Source organism: Channa argus, chromosome 20 (assembly GCF_033026475.1).
Source record: "Channa argus isolate prfri chromosome 20, Channa argus male v1.0, whole genome shotgun sequence".
Classification (NCBI taxonomy): domain Eukaryota; kingdom Metazoa; phylum Chordata; class Actinopteri; order Anabantiformes; family Channidae; genus Channa; species Channa argus.
In genome coordinates, this window is record NC_090216.1 from 20,394,686 (window position 1) to 20,408,088 (window position 13,403).

General features: G+C 39.9%; 1 protein-coding gene across 2 annotated transcripts in view; it reads left to right on the forward strand.

Annotated features, from left to right (window-relative positions):
• LOC137105606 (junction plakoglobin-like) overlaps nt 1-13,403 on the forward strand; it is a 166,228-nt gene that overhangs the window by 82,371 nt on the left and 70,454 nt on the right. The window lies entirely within an intron of this gene.

Sequence of the window (13,403 nt, forward strand, 5' to 3'; positions counted from 1 at the left end):
AGTTCTTCAAATCCTGTATCAAGCAAGAACAGGGAAAAAATCTCTGAATACTAAAAGCAACTGGTCCTTTCAGTTTCCAAACACAATCTTGTTAGAATCTTGTTGCTGTTGCTGAAAGCAAATTCAAAATGAGCAGATAATTTTTCTCTTTTGTAAGATTTTATTTACAAACATAGGTTTCAAATAATTTGCATCATTAAATCATTGTAATTTCTTTTTTTTATTTATTTTTATCTGACATAGCATCCCAACATTTGTTGAGATACCTCTCAATACCTCAAAATTTAGATTATACACACAATTAGTCTTTCAAGTTACTTTCCACCTCTGCACAGAGTGGGAAGTTATGAGTCACACTAAAATATTTTTGATTTTGAAGATTCGTCTGATTTGCAGGCATACCCTTACAGTAACATACTAAAGATTCACAAGGTACATTCTGTGCAACCCAAAATGTTGAACCAGCAGACTGTAAACTTCCAGTGAACAGGCCAGTTGTTATTCCCAAAGAGGGAAAAAGCTTTAGTTTGTCCATTTTTTTTGGTTTTGCATGCAGATGCTAAAAGTATCTCTTTCTGTCAGTATGAGAGGGCTTTCAGTCAAGTGGAGTAGAAACCCAGGCGCTTGTTGGATTAGGTGATCACTTTCCGTACTGTAGCAGCTGAAAGTCAATGTATCTTGGCTGCCCTTCTCAGTAAAGTTTATCAGTAACTTATAACCTTTATCATAGACGCTCAAAGAATTTCAAAGACAAGATAGCAGCCTGCGATCTCCACAGCAATCTGTATCAGCTAGTTGACGTGGCGACAAGAAGTGATTTAAAGCTGTGAGAATGATGCTAGGAACAAGGAAGATCAAAACTACTGTCTTAGCACTGTCCGTTTTTGCAGTGGATAGCACTCTTCATTCATTCAGTCAAAGTAGACAAGTGCAATTTCCAATTAAGGGTCTCGTTCCTGGGGTTCATTCTGTCCGCTGGGGAGATTTAAGTGGACCCAGAGAAGGTGGCCATGGTGAGAGGATTTGAAGTTCATCAGTGGTTACAGTTCCCTGGCTTCTCCACTGCATCATTTTACTGGAAACCAAAAGCGGAGTAGAACTCCCCTACACTCAGAGATCCAACAAGAACCTTCAACTCTCTCGCTACCTATCTCCTGCTGAGCACAACTATGATATAGAGAACAGGGAATTGTTGGCAGTAAAACTAGCCCTGGACAAGTGTCTTAGGCTTAAGGGAGCAGAGCAGCCATTGTGGAATGGGCCAACCATAAGAATTTACAATTACTTAAAACTTCAAAAACACTCTGTAAAGCCCATTGGACAACCTCTTGAGAGGCATAAGAAGAGCAAAGGCTGCATACAAGAAGAAGACTAAAGAAGTCCACCTCTGGGCAGTACTGTGAATCCAGCAAATTACCAATTTCAGGAGCAGCAGTAATTCACTGATGGGAAACGGCACCTTGCTGGTCGAGGAACTGAACTGCTTCTTTGCCAGACTCTAAACATCTGAACAAGACAATTATGTCGTACTCCAGCTGGATACTGCTGGCCACCCACTTACTCTTCAGACACACAAGGTAAGGAGGGTCCTGAAAACTGTTGATGCCAGAAAGGCAGCAGGCCTAAATGAGATGCTCAGGCAGGGTGCTCAGAGAGTGTTACCACCAGTTAACACAGGAATTTACTAAAATCTTTAACCTCTCCCTGGCACTTGCCTCTTTACCAGCCTGTCTGAAAAGCACCATTATTGTTTCAGTGTCCAAACAGGCAAACATCAGCTCCCTGAATGATTAGAGACCAGTCATACTTATGCCTATCATAGCTAAATGCTTTGAAAGAATATTCCTTGGACATATAAGATTGACACTCTCCTCTACCTCAGATTTACATTAGTATGCATTCAAATCAAGGACTTCCTCAGAAAATGCTTACAAATAGTTAAACTGGGCCTCCACACATCCTTATGCCTGACCTTTAGCATTTGTGCGCCACAAGTCCCCTCCTCCACCCCTGTACACATACGACTGAGCCGTGCTCACATCACAAAGATATTGTTAATGTGCTTAATGAGCAATAAAGCCATCCTGGTCTCCTAAAATGGGCTGTTAGGGGTTCGGCGTCTTGCCCAGAGACACTTTGACTTATAGCCAGTGCCGGGGATCGAACCACTCACCCTGTGGCCTGTGGACGACTGCCTTTACCAACTGAGCTACACCCGCCCCATTTGTCATATTTGTCATGTGAGAGACCCAAATTCAACTCCAGCTTGGTAGTTTATTGTGATAATGTTTAGTTTTGCTCTCATTTAAGATCCCAAGCATAAAATGAAATACTATGTTTCTCTTCTGTATGTGTCTAAGGGGGCCTTGTGGCTTAGTGCTAGAGCATTGGTTTGTGATGTAGAAGGCATGAATTCAAATCCCACCCCACCAGGTGTGGCCCCCAAGACAAAAATGGTAGGGTTGCAGCAGGTAGGGCATCTGGTGAAAAACACATACCATGTCAATGTTTGTGGCAACTCCTGAAGGGACAAACAAAAAGCCATTAATGACTACTGTATGTGTACTCTGTGTACTGTGGTAGTTTGACATAGTGTTGTAGTGTATTGATTGTAGGATGTGCAGTGGTGAAAAGGTGAAGGATTGAATTTTCTATTCCAATAATCTCTATCCAGTTTTAAGTATCAGAAAAGTGTGGCCAGCATAAATACTAAGTGTCTTTGGAAAACTGCTAGCCACAGTGGCTGGTGTGCAAAAACATCAATGTTAATCTCTGGAGATGATTCTCTATCAGCTTGTATTCTGACTTTTGGGTACACTGCCAGGTCCCTTCCTGTAGCAAAGATCCTTGGTTAAGGCTCAAATCTGCTGTAATTTTTATTCCAGGACTATATTAACTTCTGATATTTTTTTATGTTAGAAGGTCCCCATTTAGATTAAGAAAATGTTATCAGTTTGACCAAATTTATAAAGTTGATCCAGATGTCACAGCACTCTCACTGTATTATAGTTATTAGTTTGACACAAGTGACCTGTGGGGTGGACTTCAATTTTCAAACAATAAGGAGATAGAGTGGAGGAAGACCAGCACAACTTCTTGGCAGAGGTTGGAGATTTTAATTAATATTTAAATAAAATTATTAAATGTTAAATGGTCTGGAGTTTTATAGCTTTTTTAAATTATTGGTACTTCAGGCATTTGCACTCACAATCACACACACTTGTGTCTTGCTCAAGGACACTCTTATATGTGACTGGAGGAGCAGGGGGTTTAACCAATAACTGTGAGATTGGTCGATGACTGCTCTACCTCTTATTCCACAGTCACATTACCCACCCTGCCCTCTGTCCAACTCCTTGTAGAGATTCGTAGATTTGATAGTAGATTTGTGAGTAAGACAGAACAGAAACACAATGCAGCAGAGCACATGATGCACTCTGACAGCTGTAACTTAATTAGTCTTTTGTTAGTTTAATAACCTGCAATGATTCTGTATAAATAGCTTCAAATTATTTTCATAATTTGATTAGTTTAGAATGCACTGTATTAAAACACTTAACTACCTTTTGGACACACAGTAGCCTATTAAATTGACTGTGGAAATACTAATAGTAACCTAATCACAGCTGACTGGGGTTGGAAACAGTGCAGTGATAAAAGAATGTGAAAAGAGGTAGCAAGGTCTATACACAGGACAAACTGTAAATTTTAACTCTGCAATGGAAAGGGACTTATTTACACTGTTACAGGCCACTTACTGTTACAATTTTCATCTGAGGTAGGCGGACTGTCATTTAAATCAAGAAGGCATCGCTACATACAATTCATGCTTTCATCCGGCCAATCAGCTCAATGTAAGCATTGATAGAAGGCTGGACTACTCTAGCCGATAGCACTGTGTTGTATTGAAACTTATTCACTTCAGGTCAGATGCTTTTAGCTTATATGTTAGTCTACACCAGGGGTCACCAACCTTTTTGAAACTGAGAGCTACTTCTTGGGTACCAATTAATGTGAAGGGCTACCAGTTTAATACACACTTTTGAATTAACAAATCTGCTGAATTTACCATTAATTATATGTTATTATTAATAATTAATTACATTAATTATATTCATCTATGTGAAGACACAGATCATGTTAAAGATTTCTCACAATAACTTAAATCTACTAATTAATTAACTAATTAAAAAAGAAAAGCAACAAAAAAATTAGATGCAGGTCATTGGTAAGTGGCACTACGGTGAGATATTTTTAGAACAGGCCCATGGGCTACTCATGTGGTCCTTGCGGGCTATCTGGTGCCCACGGACACCATGTTGGTGACCCCTGGCCTATACCATAAACTGTGACCACTTCAGCAGAAGAGACTGAGACTTTGCTAAACTACAGTACTGTCAATGTTGACATAAGAGAGGGTGCAGAGGAGTACCCACCTAATTCACCTAAAAATCACTAGTTGTAGCTCAGTTGGTGGTCCACGAACCCCAGGGTTAGGGGTTTGACTCCTTGTCCTCTTGGCTAAATGTGAAAGTGTCCCTGGGCACTAAAATCTAAATCTGTTCCTAATGTCTGCTACTTACTTGTAAGTACTTATAAGAACTGCTTGTAAGTACTGCTACTTACTTGTAAGCAGACATCAATGACTAATTGTAATCCTTAACCAAAAACGTGCATGAAAAATATCAGCAGCCTATGATAAATACAAACTAACTATAATAACTAATCAATAAAAAATAAAAAATAAACAGCAAAAGTAATTCATGTTACATTTAGCAAACACAATGTATGAAGAATTTCTACATGTGACCATGTGTGTATCTTGTCCAGCAAGACCTGCATGGTTACAGCAATAGATGAAGAGAAAAAATAACTACACTTTAAGCTGTTTACACACAATGAATGTTGCTTATGGCCCATTAGCAAAAGACTTCAGAGCACCTTCTTGCAAAGATTCGGAACCAAACTCCAATTTCGCACATGAGAATTCTGCTCTGCAAGCTTTCAATTCAATTCAGTTCAACTTTATTTATCAACTTTATAACACCAATTCACAACAAAGTCATCTCAGGACACTTTACAGAATGAAGTCAAGATTATAAAGATGCATAGAAAGAACCCAACAATTCCCCCTGGAGCAAGCCATAGGCAACAGTGGAGAGGAAAAACTCCCTTTAACGGAAGAAACCTCCAGCAGAACCAGGCTCAGGGTGGACGGCCATCTGCCTTGACCGGTTGGGGTGAGTGGAAAGGGGAGAGAGAAAAGAACAGAGCAACAAAAAGCAACAACAAAACATCGGGCAGGTTGGTAGGACCAGTAGCTGCACGCTGGAAGCCACACAGCTTCAAAGCCAGGGACACCTGCAGAAAGGGACAGAGAGGGGGGGACAGAGAAGGATAAAGAGAACTACGGGAGAAAACACAGAGTTAACGACATACAGTGGTGACAATTGCGGGGTGAGAGGAGAGAGGGTCAAGAGGAGGAAAGCTCAGTGCATTGGGGGGTGGGTCCCCCAGCAGTATAAGCCTATGGCAGCATAACTAACTATATGCTTTATTAAAGAGGAAGGTTTTAAGCCTAGACTTAAAAGTAGAGAGTGTCTGCTTCCCAAATCTGAATTGGGAACTGGTTCCACAGGAGAGGAGCTTGATAGCTAAAGGCTCTACCTCCCATTCTACCTTTGAAAATTCTGGGAACCACAAGTAGGCCTGCATCCTGAGATCGAATTGGTCTACTGGGATGATATGGTGCTGTGAGATCTTCTATATATGATGGAGCCTGACAATTCAGAGCTTTATATGTAAGAAGCAGGGTTTTAAATTCTATTCTAGATTTAATGGGAAGCCAATGGAGAGAAGCTAGTGAAGGTGAAATATGATCTCTCTTGCTAGTTCCTGTCAGCACTCTTGCTGCAGCATTTTGGATTAATTGCAGGCTCTTTAGCGAGTTACTGGGGCATCCTGAAAGTAGGGAATTACAGTAGTCCAACCTAGAAGTAACAAATATATGGACCAGTTTTTCGGCATCACTTTGAGACAGGATGCTCCTAATTTTAGCAATGTTCCGTAGGTGGAAGAAGGCTGTTCTACAGATTTGTTTTATATGTGAGGTAAAGGACAAATCCTGGTCAAAAATAACTCGATGGTTCCTTGCAGTAGTACTGGAGGCCAGACTATCAGATTATGCTATCTAAAGTAACAATCAGTTTTGTCTGAGTTTAGAAGTAAAAAATTGTGGAACATCCAGGCCTTTATGTCTGGTAGGCTTGAAGCTTTACTAACTGATTATTTTCATCTGGTTCCATAGAAAGATATAGCTGGGTATCATCAGCATAGCAGTGGAAATTTATGGAGTGTCTTTTTAATAATGTTGCCTAAAGGAGACATATATATAGTAAAAAGAATTGGTCCTAACACAGAGCCTTGTGGAACTCCATAGCTAACCTTTGTGTGCATGGAGGATTCATCATTACCATGAACAAATTGTAATTGGCTAAAACACCTGGGTCAAGACAGGGTTTTTTAAGTAGTAGTTTAATTATAGCTACCTTATGGCCTGAGGTAAATAGCCTGTTTCTAAAGATAGAATAATGAAATCTAATACGAATGTATGTGTTAAGCGTTAGGCTTCCTTGAGCAGACTAGTTGGAATAGGGTCTAGCAGACAGGTTGTTGGTTTAGATGAGGTAATAATTGAAATTACCTCAGAGAGATCTATGGGTAAAAAGCAGTCTAACAGGGAGTGGGGCCTTATCGATGACTCTAGCACTGCTGTACATGAAGATCTATCTTTAATATTTGGGGGGAGGATCTGGTGAATTCTTTCTGTAATAGCTACAATTTTATTCACAAAGAAAGTCATGAAGTCATTGCTGCTCAGAGTTAAGGGAAAACTAGGCTCAACAGAACTAACGTGTGACTAAAACAGTTATTTACATTTTGGGAAAAAACCATTGAATCTAATAATGAAATAAACAAAGTGTTGAGGCAGTTACTGTCAGCATCTACATGAATGTTAAAGTCACCCACTATAATGACCTTATCTGTACTAAGCAATAAGTCACATAGAAAATCATAAAATTCAATCACAAACTCTGAATAAGGGACTGGAGGTCAGTACATGATAACAAATAATAGTGGTTTTTGAGTTTTCAAGTTAGGGTATGAAGGTTTAAGAGTAAAGCTTTGAAATGAGTTATAACTATGTTTAGGTCTAGGGTTTATTGATAAGCTAGAATGGAAGATTGCTGCTACTCCTCCAGCTTTCCTTTGTGCCATAAGGTTCTGGTCCTGTCTACATGTGCGTAGGTAAATCCATCACTGTATTCATTCCAAATATATGTTGCAGCGGGATATAATACAAATATTAAACATGTTCCCTAAGAACTAATATTCTTTTGCACTTTAGCTGCATAGGAACTTTTTAGAAAACTGGGTGAATGAAGTATGAAATATTAATATAATCTAATAATGTCCCACAATGCTTGAGAGACAAAGACAAAACCTATACTCAATATTATGTGTGTCCCATAATCTGAATCAAAGTCAACAGAAATATAGGGTTATGAAAGTGGCATATCAGATTTAAAATTAGTGCTTAAAAAAGCTTTCTTTATTATCACATACTGTGGCATATATGATGTTTACTATTTCAGTGAGGTGTGATGCTATGTTAACATTGTTCAGATCATTGAATAAATATGTAAATTCCAGTGAAATAGATTACAATTATTTATCTGGTGCAGTACCTGTAAGAATATTGTCAGAGAATTCACAAGCACATCCACAAACAGCAGTAAGGACTGGTAGCTTGGATCGGGTATGAGAAATTGACTTTGTGATGCTTGGTGGCAGAAAGGACAACTGCAGATTGGATTTTATGAGCCTGTTTCAGGGTTAAAACACACTGCATTCCTGACGCAATGCCACCAATAGGGTACTGCAAACATGCCGCCGTTAAAAAGTATGACACCTTGAATGCCCATATCTGTCGTCTCTCAGGTATCTTCTGCACATCACAAAGTTGCTATGTTTGCAACCTTGTCATAACCTTGTAATAATCTTTCTCTGACTTAGCATTACCTTCACCCATAAATGTATATGGAAACAATAAATTACAAAGCCACAATCAATATTGTTATTTAACCTTTTTCTTATACTTAATCTCACTTTCTCTGTGTGTGTGTGTGTGTTTTATGGATAGTTTACTCTACCTTTAAGTATCGTGTGAAAAACCAGGTGACCATTGAACACACATTCCTGAGATTTGTCTAGGAGTAGACCCTACAAATGATTGTTGGAGAGTGTCTGGGTGCTTCACATATGTGGTAATATTCCAGATGCACGTCTTTTGGACCTTTGGACAAAAACAGAAACTTGGTGCAAAAACACCTCTACAATGGTATTAGTGCTGAATACCTATATCTTAACCCTTTTATGTTCTGTTTAGCAGAACTTCTTTAAAGGTAATAATTGATTAATATGCATAGTTTTGTAAAAATTATTTTATCAAATTGTGTAAATCTATATAATTTATACCTAAATATATATATTTATACCTAGCCTTACTCTTAACCTGTCACACCCAAACTGGAAAACTCAAAAACCACTTGTTATCGTGTACCGTCCTCCAGTCCCTTATTCAGAGTTTTTGATTGAATTTTCTGATTTTCTATCTGATTTAGTGCTTAGTAAAGATGAAGTCATTAAAGTGGGTGACTTTAACCATTATGTAGATGCTGACAGTAACTGCCTCAACACTGCGTTTAATTACTTATTAGATTTAATTGTTTTTTCCCAAAATGTAAATAAAGCCACTCACTGTTTCAGTCACACCTTAGACCTTAGGACTAGACCAGAAGAGTCGATCTCATTGGTATAGTTCACAAACACGCAATTTAAAACAAGCAAAACAACCCTCTTAGACTGCTTTTTACCCATAGATCTCTCTGAGCTAACTTCAGTTATTACCTCATCTAAACAAACAACCTGTCTGCTAGACCCTATTCCAACTAAGCTGCTCAAGGAAGCTTTACCCTTAATAGATACGCATAATGTATTGAAAAAGTAGTTGCAAAACAATTATGTGAGCACCTTTACAGGAATAATTTGTATGAAGACTTTCAGTCAGGATTTAGAGCTCATCATAGTACAGAAACAGCACTGGTAAAAGTCACCAACGATCTTCTAATGGCCTCAGATAACTAGTCTCTATACTTGTTCTGTTAGATATTAGTGCTGCTTTTGATACCATTGATCACAACATTTTATTTGAGAGACTGGAACATGAAATTGGGATTAAAGGAACTGCACTAGGTTGGTTTAAATCTTATCTATCTGATAGATTTCAATTTGTTCATGTTACTGATGAATCCTCCATGCACACAAAGGTTAGCTATGGAGTTCCACAAGGCTCTGTGTTAGGACCAATACTTTTTACTTTATATATGTCTCCTTTAGGCAACATTATTAGAAAACACTCCATAAATTCCCACTGCTATGCTGATGATACCCAGCTATATTTATCTATGGAACCAGATGAAAATAATCAGTTAATAAAGCTTCAATCCTCCAAGACATAAAGGCCTGGATGTCCCGCAATGTTTTACTTCTAAACTCTAAATGATGTCCAGCTATATTGTTACTCCTATTAGTAACTTATTGTTACTACAATAGAATTTAAAACCCTGCTTCTTACATATAAAGCTCTGAATGGTCAGGCTCCATCATATATAGAAGACCTCATAGCACCATATCATCCCAGTAGACCACTTCGATATCAGAATGCAGGCCTACTTGTGGTTCCCAGAATTTCCAGAGGTAGAATGGGAGGTAGAGCCTTTAGCTATCAACTCCTCTCCTGTGGAACCAGCTCCCATTCCCATCCCATTCACATTCGGGAAGAAGACACCCTCTCTACTTTTAAATATAGGCTTAAAACCTTCCTCTTTAATAAAGCATATAGTTAGTTATAGTTATGCTGCTATAGGCTTATACTGCTGGGGGACCCACCCCCGATGCACTGAGCTCCTTTCCTCCTCTTGACCCTCTCTCCTCTCCTCTCACCTCGCAATTGTCCCCACTGTATGACATTAACTCTGTGTGTTTTCTCTCGTAGTTGTCTTTATCCTTCTCTGTCCCCCTCTGTCTGTCTCTTTGTGCAGGTGTCCCGGGCTTTGAAGCTGTGTGGCTTCCAGTGTGCAGCTACTGGTCCTACCAATCTGCCCGATGTTTTGTTGTTGCTTTTTGTTGCCCTGTTCTTTTGTCTTTCCCCTTTCCACTCACCCCAACTGGTCAAGGCAGATGGCCGTCCACCCTGAGCCTGGTTTTGCTGGAGGTTTCTTGTGTTAAAGGGAGTTTTTCCTCTCCACTGATGCCTAGTGCTTGCTGAAGGGGGAATTGTTGGGTTCTCTCTATAAATCTTTATAATCTTGACTTTATTCTGTAAAGTGCCCTGAGATGACTTTGTTGTGAATTGGCCCTATAAATAAAGTTGAATTGAAATTACATTGAATTAATCAGGGAGACAGGTAGGAGGGTGCTTGGTTTCTCATCAGAAAAGAGGAAAGTGGACAACAAGACTTGGTGGTGGAACGAGGAAGATCAGGAGTGTATACAGGGATAGACTTTAGCTAAGAAGAAGTGGAACACTGAGAGGACTGAAGAGAGTAGACAGGAGTACAGGGAGATGCAGTGTAAGGTGAAGAGGGAGAGGTGGATTTCTACATGTTGGCCAGACAAAGAGATAGAGATGGGAAGAATGTTTCAGCAGGTTAGGGTGATTAAAGAAAAGGATGGAAATGTATTCACAGGTGCCAAGAGTATGATGGGAAGATGGAAGGAGAACTTTGAAGAGTTGATGAATGAGGAAAATGAAGGAGAATGAAGAGTAGAAGAGGTGACTGGTGTGGAGCAGGAAGTAGCAAAGATTAGTAAGAGTGAAGTGAGGAGGACATTGAAGAGGATGAAGAGTGGAAAGGCAGTTGGTCCTGATGACAAACCTGTGGAGGTATGGAAGTGTCTAGGATAGGTGGGACTAGAGTTTCTGACTAGTTTGTTTAACAAGATCTTGGAGAGTGAGAAGATGCCTGAGGACTGGAGGATGTGCAGAGCTGTGGCACCTACAAAGGAATAAAGCTGATGAGCCACACAATGAAGTTGTGGCAGAGTAGTGGAAGCTCGGCTAAGGGCAGAGGTGACGATTTGTGAGCAGCAATATGGTTTCATGCCTAGAAAGAGTCCAACAGATGCAGTATTTGCTTTGAGGATGCTGATGGAGTAGTACAGAGAAGGTCAGAGGGAGTTGCATCGTGTCTTCGTAGATTTAGAGAGTGGCAGAGAAGTATGTTAGAGTGGTGCAGGACATGTATGAGAGCTGTAAGACCGTGGTGAGGTGTGCTGTAGGTGTCACAGAGGAGTTCAAGGAGGAGGTGGGTCTGCATCAAGGATCAGCTCTGACCCCCCTCTCGTTTGCTCTGGTGATGAGGTTAGACAGGAATCTCCATTGACTATAATGTTTGCAGATGGCATTGCAATGTGTGTGATAAGAGCAAGAATCAGCAAGAATCAAAAGAAAGGTGTTCAAGATGGTGGTGAGACCAGCGATGTTGTTCGGATTAGAGACAGTGGCACTGATGAAGAGGCTGGTAGCAGGTAGCAGAGCTTAAGATAATGAGGTTCTCTTTGGGAGTGACGAGGATGGACAGGATCAGGAATGAGGACATCAGAGGGACAGCTCATGTTAGATGTTTTGGTGATAAAGTCAGAGAGGCCAGATTGAGGTGGTTTGGACATGTTCAGAGAAGAAACTGTGAATATATCGGTAGGATGCTGAGGTTGGAGCTGCCAGGTAGGAGGTCTAGAGGAAGAGCAAAGAGGAGATTTATGGATGTAGTGAGAGAGGACATGAATTTAGTTGGTGTGAGAGAAGAGGGTGCAGAGGACAGGGTTAGATGGAGGGACATGTCAGTCAGTCCACCAATCTCACAGTTGTTGCTTCAGTCCTTGAGCAAGACACTGAACCCAAACTTAGTTGCTCCCGGTGAGTGTTGGCCAGCTGCATAGCAGCTCTCCCGTGTGTGTGTGTGTGTGTGTGTGTGAGTGTGAGTGTGAATTGGTGAATAAGAAGCAGTGTAAAGCGCTTTGAGTGCCAATAGGTAGAAAAGTGCTATGTAAGTGCAGACCATTTACCATTAACATGATTCGCTGTGGAGACCGCTGAAAAGGAACAGCCGAAAGAAGAAGAAGCATTGTTAAAATAACAGGTTGTATTAGAAAGTCTGAATCTTGCAGACGTGTGCATCTAATGAGAACCAAATATAAAGATAAAGTTGCAGTCAGGTCTCAAGTACACTTGCACTTATCTGCATTATCTTGTGGTAATACTGTAACTTTTTTATAGTCTTACTTGTAATGTCTCCTTTTTTTTTTTTTTTTTAGATTTTTAGAGTGTATTGAAATACACTGAAAGCAGCCAGCGGCTGCTATGTAGGTAGTCAATCTAAAGGATGTTATGCTTTGGGAAAATTGTGAAATGTAAGCTCCTTGTAGTTAATGGGCTTAAAGTAGTAGTGGTACAGCATCTCTCCCCTTTCCATTCCTCCTTATCATGTATACACACTGCCAACACATGGTAAATAAAAAGCAGCAACATTTATCCTCGTTTCATTAAAATGTCACTGCTGCATTTGTTACTTTCTACTTTCTTTCAATGACCTCACACCCCCCAAAAATAAGGGATGTGTCATCAAGGAGATAATCTGTTGACAAGGCATGGTGTCCTAGGACTTAATTATCAAGTTTTACTCTTTGCGTTTGAAGGAGATTAATTCCAAGCAGGGTTTGGTACTGTACAATGGTGCTTTTTAGGTTGCACTGGAATCATACTACCATGTGACTCTGTATAGACTCTAAACGTCCAGTACAGAAAACAGCTTGTGCTTTTTATGGACTTATATACTTAAGTCGAACAAATCATCATGTGAAATTCTTCAACATCTGGAATTTGAAAGTGAAAAACCACTGAAAATGTTGCTTGAAAGACATCTTGAAGCCTCTTACTTTGTTCAGAGGCTTGAATGTTGAATGTTTAAGGAGAGATATGCGTGGATACACAATGCCAGACACAAATCTTTACTGGAAACTTGTTGGTGATTAAATGCTGATTGGACAACGACAGAACCAAGACCCACATTTTTATTTGGTCATGATCCTGGTCTTTGCTTTAGTTTGGTTTTCTATGGCTTCACTTCCTATCCCAAACTTTTATTTTGTAGCACCTCAGCCCGACTTCCTGTTGGCCTTTTTGATTGTTTTTACCCATCTCGTTAGTCATGATTACTTTCACCTGTTCCCCTGTTAATTTCAACACAGCTCCCACCACTATTTGCTGTTGGTCAGTCTAT